This window comes from Pteropus alecto, unplaced genomic scaffold (assembly GCF_000325575.1).
Source record: "Pteropus alecto unplaced genomic scaffold, ASM32557v1 scaffold577, whole genome shotgun sequence".
In the NCBI taxonomy this organism is placed as follows: Eukaryota; Metazoa; Chordata; class Mammalia; order Chiroptera; family Pteropodidae; genus Pteropus; species Pteropus alecto.
Window position 1 is genome coordinate 113,730 of NW_006440152.1, and position 9,383 is coordinate 123,112.

The 9,383-nt window shown below is 37.5% G+C and overlaps 1 protein-coding gene across 1 annotated transcript in view; it reads right to left on the reverse strand.

Moving 5' to 3' along the window:
* FHL1 (four and a half LIM domains 1) overlaps positions 1–366 on the reverse strand; it is a 56,905-nt gene extending 56,539 nt beyond the window's left edge. The window contains exon 1 of the mRNA XM_015593447.2: positions 196–366. The gene's annotated coding sequence lies outside the window, so the exon portion shown is untranslated. The remainder of the gene's footprint in view (positions 1–195) is intronic.
* Between the last annotated feature and the right edge of the window lie 9,017 nt (positions 367–9,383).

A 9,383-nucleotide genomic window follows, 5' to 3' on the forward strand; every position in this document is an offset into this window, starting at 1 on the left:
CCCTCCCCAGAGGGCCGGCTCCAGCCTGGAAAGGAGGGCGGGCTGGGGGCGCCCAGAGCCCTCCTCCCCCGCGCCGCAGCCTTCGAGCCCGGCAGGGAGTCACGAGTCACTGCAGGCAGCCTCGCCCAGGGCAGGGGAGGTGGGAGTAACAAAGGAAGTCGAGCGAAGGTGGCCTCACCAGGGGCCCCTACTAACCTGTGTAATCCCTGCAAAGCGGCCCCGGGCCGGAGCGCACCCCGTTTCGCCTCAGATTGCGGGAACCCGTGGTTTGGAGTGGCGCCGAAGGATCCACTGGTGACCCTTCCCCTCAGTAACAAGAAGGAGGGAGTGAAAGGAGCCCCAGCCATAAGCCCAATGCCACCATCCAGAGGGTTTTACATTACTCAGAAAAGCACTGACGGCAGCGGGCACGTGGCTACTCATTCATTCGCTCAACATTCAGTTTACTGAGCTGTCACCATGTGCCAAGCACTGTGCCACGCGCTGGGAGGACAGCGTGGAATCCTGAAGAATACTCTCCACCCTGCCCTGGGAGCTTGCAATCTAATTCGGAAGACAGACGATAAAGAATTGAGAAAATAATCAAATCTGGGATAAGACCTGTGCAGGAAGAGGGTGCAAACTGTGGTTAGAAAGTAGACGGCAGCGGCGGCGGCATGTAAGCTGAGTTCTGAGAATTACGAAAGAAGCAACCATAAAAAAGAGCCAAGAAAAAATCCCTCCAGAAAGAGGGAGCAGATGTACGAAAGCCAGAAGGAGGGGGCAAATCTTGATGTCTTGGAACTAAGGTGGTGATTGTAATGGACACCAGAAGAGCTGGGGAGAGCAGCATATATAAGATTGGACGGATTGTCAGGGTGACTGCATCCTAGTCACTGAGCAGACCATTTTATTCCAAAATAAATGGGAGGCCATCGAATGAATGGCTTTACCCTGGGGCATGACATGATCTGATTTCTATTTCTATTTTCTTTTGGGAAAATTGTAGATTGACATGCTTTTATAAGAAATAAAACAGATCCTATGTACCCCTTACCCATTTTCCTCCAATGCAAAACTATAATGAGATGACAACCAGAATATTGACATTAGTACAACCTATCAATCTTATTCAGATTTCCCTGATTTACTTTCACTCGTGTGTGTATTTAATTCTATACAATTTTATTACATGTGTAGGCTCATGTACCCACCACTACAGTCGAGATATAAAATAGTTGCATCATTACAAGGATTCATCCTGTTGCTCCTTTATAGCCACAGCTACTTCCCCAGTCCCCTCAGTCCCTCAACATTGGTGGCCATTAATTTGTTTTTATTATTATTATAATATTATTATTATTATTATTATTATTATTATTATTACTACTGAGTAGTATTCCAGGCCTGACATATTTTTAAAAGACAGCCTTGACCACCATGTGGAGAAAGATTCAGAAGAGATTGAAAATTGAAACATGGGAACTAGTTAAGGAGTTTTTCCAATAGTCTCTGTCAAAACTGATGGCAGTTTAGATTAAGATGTGCCTGTTGTGGGAAGTGGAAGGGTTTGAAGAGGGAATTAAAGTTGAAGTAGAGACAACATAGTATAGACAACCGTTTTGAGACATTTCACTGTAAAGGGGAACAGAAGTGGAGTGGAACAGGAGGGACAGGTAGGGACAAAAGAAGATTCTCCCTTTTTAATTTGACATATGAGAGTATGTTTAGGAACAATCAGTAGGGAGGGATTACTGATGAGAGAAAAGGGCTTACTAAAGGAGTTGAGTCCCTGCCGGAGATGAAATGAGAGTTGGATTCCACAAGGAGGGATGGGCCCCCCACCTGCTGAAAGGCATTCCCTATTATAAAGACCATGGAGATATTTGCCGGTCAGGTGGTGGGGTAGGGAGCAGCTGACTGTGTGTAAAGATCAGGCAAATTCAGTCTGATGACTCCTATTTTCACCACAGTGCACAAACTGGGTGCTGGCCTCCCTTAGGAGAGAGCATAAACCAGGGGCTTGAGCCTCTCCTTTTCCCATTCCAAACCCTCAGAAGCACTGAAGTTTGGTCTTTCTGGATGGTCAGAGAAGCTCCAGTTTCACACTTGCTAGGAAAAACAGAAGCTGATCCACCCCACCCTGATCTCAAGAACCATCAGCTCCGGAGCAGGTAACTCCCCAAATATAATACCAGCCCAGTCCCCAGCCCCAAAATAGCCAAGAGGTGCCCAAGCTCAAGGGTTTTGGATGAAAGACCTTCTTCCAAGGAAACTTCTGGCCATCCTTTGGCACTTCATCAGTCTTAGTTGTCGTTCATTACTCACAAGACCCCTTTCTTCCCACTTTCTTTCTCCATCTTTCCTTTCCCCTCTTTTCTGACTTCCACCTTCTTTTCTGCCTCCCCCACTTCTTTCATCTCTTCCTCCCTTCTGCAGATACTCATGATGTGTTCCTACTAGCTGCAAGGCACGAATCTCCCACATTGCCCAGGCTTGGTCTATACCCAAAGTCAGTGCTGCCTGCCTCTTAACATTTCATCTCCTCGGATTTGCACTCAACTTTTGTGGGTCATGGGAACACATTGTTCCACTTAAAATATGTGGGAGACTGTGTTGTCTCTTAGTGTGACTTAGTTCACTTAGCATAAGCAAAATGAATAAAAGGAAAAAAGGCTTCCCAAATTGTGAATTTGTGTGCTACATTCTGTTAATGTGTTTCCAGCATCAAGGAGCAAAAAGAACTTTGTTTAATTTCTTTCAGGATGGCTAGATTCAGATGTATGATCTCAGATCTGATCTTTTTCATTTCTGTTTGAGTAAGAAAATAGGCATGAGGAGAAGGCTCTTAGATTTCAACAGAATTTAAAGCACCCTTGGAAGGAAATACGAAGCATTTATCAGCATACACAAAATAATCAAGTTCTTTACCTTCTTTTCAAAATACCATTATGACTAATGATTCTAAGTTATTGAAAGTGTAATATATACCAGACAGTTTACATGCATCATTTATTTACTCTGCATTTTATTTACTGTTCATGTCAGATACTATTATCCCTACTGTGCAGATGAGAAAACTGAGGCTGAAAAAGTTTAAGCAACTCTGGAGCCAGGATTTAAAACCAAGTAGTGTGGCTCCAGAGCCCACAATCCAAACCAGTATACTACACTTCCAAAACAGTGACAGAACAGATTTAACCACTTTTACTGTGGTCATCCAAAGTGGCCGCTTCTTTCTAGGAAGTGATTTCTTTTTTTCAAAGTAATGATGAGTTTTCCATCTCAATGACTTTTCCCTATCAATGGAAATCACAGAGTTCAAGTGTCTCCTTCCACAAGGGGCCTCAAGCCTACAGACAATTGCTCCATTTCATGATCACCACACATCAAGGCAATGGAGAGCCCGGTGTAACATATCTACCTCTCCAGACAGCCTTCCCTCCCACTTCTCTCTCAGTCCCTATGGGTCATCAGTCTAGGATCTAGGAGGATTTTGAAACGCATCCTATGCATTCCTTACTCTGGAAACCTTTGTTACTGTGGTTCCTTCTGCCTAGAATAGAGTTTCAATGACTTCCTGGACATCTGTGCATTTAACAGGTATCTATCTCCCCTTTGCCTGCCCCCACCCTGACCTATTTCTCTTCCTGTATTCTGTATCTGTGTTAATGGCATACCACCCCTAGCCCCCTACAGGTGCCCAAGATAAAAGCTTCCTTACTTACCTTCGACGCCTTCTTCATGTCCAATAAATTGCCAAGTCTTATAAATTCCACTTGTGGAAAAGTCAAATCTCACCTCCTCTTCCAAGGCGTCCTAGGCAAAACTCAGGATTAATTAGTGCATAAACCATGGCACTTGGTTTATATTGTTAGTATAACCGGTAATTGTTTACAAACCTGATAATTCCAGAGGTCTACTTCTTCCACTGGATGATAGGCTTCTTGAGGGCAGACAATATGTCTTTTCTATTTATACCTCCAGTTTCTTAGAACATGGTAGGCATTAAATTAATATTTCTTTTTTTAGTATTTCATTTTGATAAATTATAAACATATTCAAAATAGAGAAAGTGGTATAATGAACTTACAAGTCCCAACGCCCAGCTTTTACAATTATCAACACAACCAGTTTTATTTCATTTACATTCATCTACCCATTCTCTCAATACACACACTAGACTTTTTTAAAGCAAATGCAACACATCATGTCAGTCCATTCAGAAACATTTCAGCACATATTACTAAAAAATAAAGACTTTCTTCTTCTTTCTTTCTTTCTTTCTTTCTTTTTTTTTTTTTTAACATAAGCGTGCTGTCATTATTACACCCCAAAGCAATGAACTAAAATTCCTTAATATCAGCAAATACCCAGTCAGGATTCAGAATTCTCCAAATGTCTTCCAAATGTTTTTTACAGTTTATTTCAACCAGGATACTTTTAAAGGCTCATTTATTATATTTGGTTGATATGTCTCCAGTTAACTGTTCTTGGAGAATGGATGGATGAATGAATGAATGAATCCTCCCTACCTTCTCTTAACTTCAGTCTTCCTAGTCCAAATTCTGTCCATTTTACAAAGACCCATCTATCTGAGGCCAGAACCTGCTTGAGCTCCTCTCTGATACCCTAGCTAAGAGTAATCTCTCACTTTTCTCATAGCATTTTTCAAAATGTCTCTTTCTCCTATTACATTTAACCTTATATAAGGATTTTATGAAGAGAGTTTATCTCTCCTATAAAGTTTTCAGCTACTTGAATAAAATGCCGTAATCACTATTGTATATCTAGTGGCACCCAGCACACAGCCTTGTTCGTATTAGACAACCAAATAAATTGTTTCTAAACTGAATGGAGTTTAATTAAAACCAGCATTCATAGAATCCTTAGTTTCTTGGGTATAGTCAAAGGACCACAGGCTTTGAAATCTTGCAGACAGGAGTTTAATTCTGAGCTTGGCCACTTATTGGTTGTACGGCCAAGGGCAAGTTATAAACTCAGGCGTCTTCAAACATTTTGCTAATGACTATACTAAAAAGAGAAGGACTAAAAAATATATGTCGACGGAGAAGACCTGACTTTAGGTGGTAAGCACACAATGCAATATACAAATGATGTACTACAGAATTCTACACTTGAAACCTGTATAATCTAATTAACCAATGTCATCTCAATAAATTTAATAAAATTTTTAAAAAGTTTTAAAAAGACTAAAAACAAAAAAGTGCTTGTTCACATGCTTCCTAAAATAATTTTGAAAAACTGTTTACCTCCTTACATATTGTAAATTGATATCTAAATCTGTTTTCATCCCATGCTTAAATAGTTACAAAGGACGATATTTTTAGTGTATCGTAAATATCGACATTTTAAAATAAAGAGGTATGTCACTTTTTTGAGTCTGTCTAATTGAATATGAATACAATAGTTGTTTCATGCCCACCATCAGCTATTTGAAAAATACATGATTAATATATCTTAAGTCTGTTTTTGATTACTCCATATACTACTCTGCAACAAAAATATGAACATAAATTATTTTTTTTTCTTTTTGGCCTTCTTCACCTATTTCTCCCACCCCCACCTCCGGCTTCTGGTAACCACCAATCAGTTCTCTGTATCTACAAGCTTGGTTTCTATTTATTTGTTTGCTTGTTTAAGATTTTTTAAGAGAGGTCATATGGTATTTGTCTCTTAGTGTTACTTAGTTCACTTAGCATAATGCCCTTAAGGTCTATCTATTGCTATCGCAAAAGGCAGGATTTCATTCTTTCTTATAGCTGAATAATATTCCAGTGTGTGTGTGTGTGTGTGTGTGTGTGTGTGTGTGTGTGTGTGTGTGTATCTCACATCTTCTTTATCCATTCATCTGGGGATGGGCAGTTAGATTGTTTCCATATCTTGGCTATTTTAAATAATGCTGCAATTAACATGGAGGTGCAGATATCTTTTCGAGTTAGTGTTTTTGTTTATTTTGTGTAAATACCCGGAAGTGGAATTGCTGGATCATATGGTAATTCTATTTTTAATTTTTTGAGGAACCGCCATACTGTTTTCCATAGTGGCTGCACCAGTTTACATTCTCACTAATAGCCATAACAATTAAAACTAATTTTTAAAATTTCCTATCACTATAAAGCTTCATGATTTTTAAAGAAAACGTTTTATGGATAGACTTATCCTTAGTACACAACAGATAAAACACTTTATTTTATAAAACTTGATATATAATTCAAATATGCAACATAAACATGTTTTGGAATTGTGTCTCTTAAAGATGGATGAGGTGTTTTCCGATTAGTTTATGCATTTGTGACTAAATATTACCTATTGCTAGAAGGAGATAGGATTCGGTATTGATTTTATTTTTATTATTTTTTCCTTTTTTAAAATGTAAACCCTAAGAAGTTTGTTCAAAGAAATAGGTAGAAGAAAATAAAAACAATTTTCTCACAGCATTGTCACACAATTCTTTGTATTTCTTCTGAGTTATGTATCAAAATCCAATTGTGATCTATCATCAAATATTAATTTTAATGATTTATTAGCTGACAATTCCTTTAGATCCTTCAGCAGTTTTCTTGAAAGCAAAGCAAAAGGTCTTGTTAAGCAGTGATTAGGATCATTCCTTTTTCCACACCAACACTCTTATTTTGGCTGGTCCCTTTGTTCGATACCGGGAGGTCTCTGCCCTGCTTTCCCCCACTCCCATCCCCCCAACCCCCAGGCAATGCACCAAAGTCAGATTAAGGAAAAGGGGTAGGGGGAGAGGATAGTTTTTCTTTTGTAAAATGAAAGAAGGGCTGTTGGGAAAGAGGAGGTGGGGAAAGAGAACCCACCTGCTAAGATTCATTGTTCTCAGATCAATTTTAGAAAGCTGGGAGTCTAGAGACATTGATTTCTTTACAAATGAATGTGCCACCAGACTCCTAGCAATTCTTCATGTATCTCCAATGATATTCATAACCTAGGTTGACTTAATTTACCTCACCGTAGTTTCCGCATCTGCAATTTGGAACTGGCATTCTCTAAATCACAGGATTAATATGAGGATGAAATTAAATTACATACCACTCGTAAAGAACCTAGCACAATGTTAGACATGTAGTAGGTATTCAGCAAATATTAGATTCCCTCCCCACTTTTCCACCTTGACATGCCCATTTTTACACAAGTATGATTATTAATCATTTCTTTTTACAGTCTAAAAACCATGTTAAATAAAAGTTATGACGGCTAGTATTACACATGAAATCAATAAAAGTAGGTTGGAAATTGAATTCAGAACATTTCCCTGTGTTTTTTTTTTTTAACTTCCAGACATTTTTAAAAAGAAAAGTACAAAGAATAGCATAACAAACACTCATGCTCCCACCACTCAGAATTAATGGCTTTTAACAGTTCATAGTTCTCTTTTTCAGAAAATAAATAAATTAAATATTGCAAATAAATATTTAATATTGGCCACTGCCTTCAGCCCTACCCTCCCTTCTCTCTCTCGAGTCAACCACTATTATGAGTTGGTTTCTTTTACGATTTTATGTTTAATGTACAGTAGCAGTACCATTAGTATACATCATTTTCAACTTGTTTTTGTTTATCTGTTTGAATCATCGTCATGGCTTTATTCCCCTTCTTCTCTGCACACCATAATCATTTTAGAAGTTTACAGATTCTATTTATATCATTTACTCCAACATAATGAGTATCTCTAGTCTTCTCCCAAGCAATTTCTCTTATCTCCTCCCATCTCTGATATTTTGGTTGTTTGTAATTTTAGTTCTGCTTTTTGTTTTGTTTTTGTACATGTTGACTTGATACATTTATATATTTCAATGTGATTGCTGTTGTAGCCTTAGCTAACACTCATTTGTTTTTAAATTGAAATATAACCACCTACCATAAAATTCACCCTTTTAAGGTGTATAATTCATTGTTGTTGTTTTTTTTTTGGCATATTCACAGAGTTGTGCAGTCATCGCCACTATCCAGGACATTTTCATCATCTAAAAAGAAATCCCACTAGCAGTCACTCCCTCAGTCATTTCCCCTTCTCCCCTCTCTCCAGCTCCTGGAGATCACTGATACTTTCATTCTCCATGCATTTGCCTATTCTGGATGTTTCATATAAATGAAATTATATAATATGCGATCTTTTGTGTCTGGCCTCTTTCACTTAGCAAAATGTTTTCAAGGTTCATCTTTTATATTGTTGAATAATAGGCCATCATATGGATATTTTGTTTGTTCCATTTTGTTTATCCATTCATCAATCGAAAGATATTTGAAGAACATTTGAGTTGTTTCCCTCTTGGGCTGTTATGAATAATGCTGCTATAAATATTTGTGTATAAGTTTTTATATGGACATATGTTTTTAATTCTCTTGGATATATACCTAGGAATAGAATTCCTAGGTCAAATGGTAACTCTATTTTTAAGCTTTTGGGAAACTGTCAAACTGTTGTCTAAAGTGGCTGTACCATTTTATACTCCCAATAGCAATGTATGAAGGTTCCAATTTCTCCACATTCTCATCAACACTTATTACTGTCTGTCTTTTTTAGTAAAGCCATATTGGTGTGTGTGAAGTGGTATCTCATTGTGGTTTTGATTTGCATTTCCTTGATGACTAGTGATGTTTATCAATTTCTGCAAAAAAGCCAACTGGGATTTTGATAGGGATTGCATTGAATTTATAGATCAATTTGGAAAGTATTGCCATCTTGATAAATTAAATCTTCTAATTCATTAACAATGAATGTTTTTCAATTTATTTAAGATTTGTTTAAACAATAGTTTATAGTTTTCAAGAGTATAGGTTTTACACTTTTTGTTAAATTTATTCCTGAGTATTTTGTTCTTTTGATGCTGTTATAAATGGAATTGTTTTCTTAATTTCATCATTACATTGTTCATTGCTAGTGTGTAGAATTATAATAATTTTTACATATTGACCTTGTACCCTGCAACTTTGTTGACCTCATTTATTAGTTCTAATTGTGAGTTTTGTGGGATTTTGCATGTCATCTGCAAGTAGTGATAGTTTTACTTCTTTTTAAAAATTTGTATGCCATTTATTTATTTATTTATTTATTTATTTATTTATTTATTTATTGCGTGATTACACTGGCTAGACGTCCAATACAATGTTGAGTAGAAGCGGTTAGGATGAACATCTTTGTCCTGTACCTGATCTTAGAGGGAAAGCTTTCAGATTTTCACCATTAAGTATAATGTTGGCTGCAGATTTTTTTTCATAAAGGAAGATCTTCTCTATTGCTAGTTTGTAGAGTGTTTTTATCATGAAAGGATGTTTGATTTTGTTAAATGCTTTTTCTGAGTGTACTGAGATGATCATGTGTCCTTTATTCTATTGATATAGCTAGCCTTTATCAATTC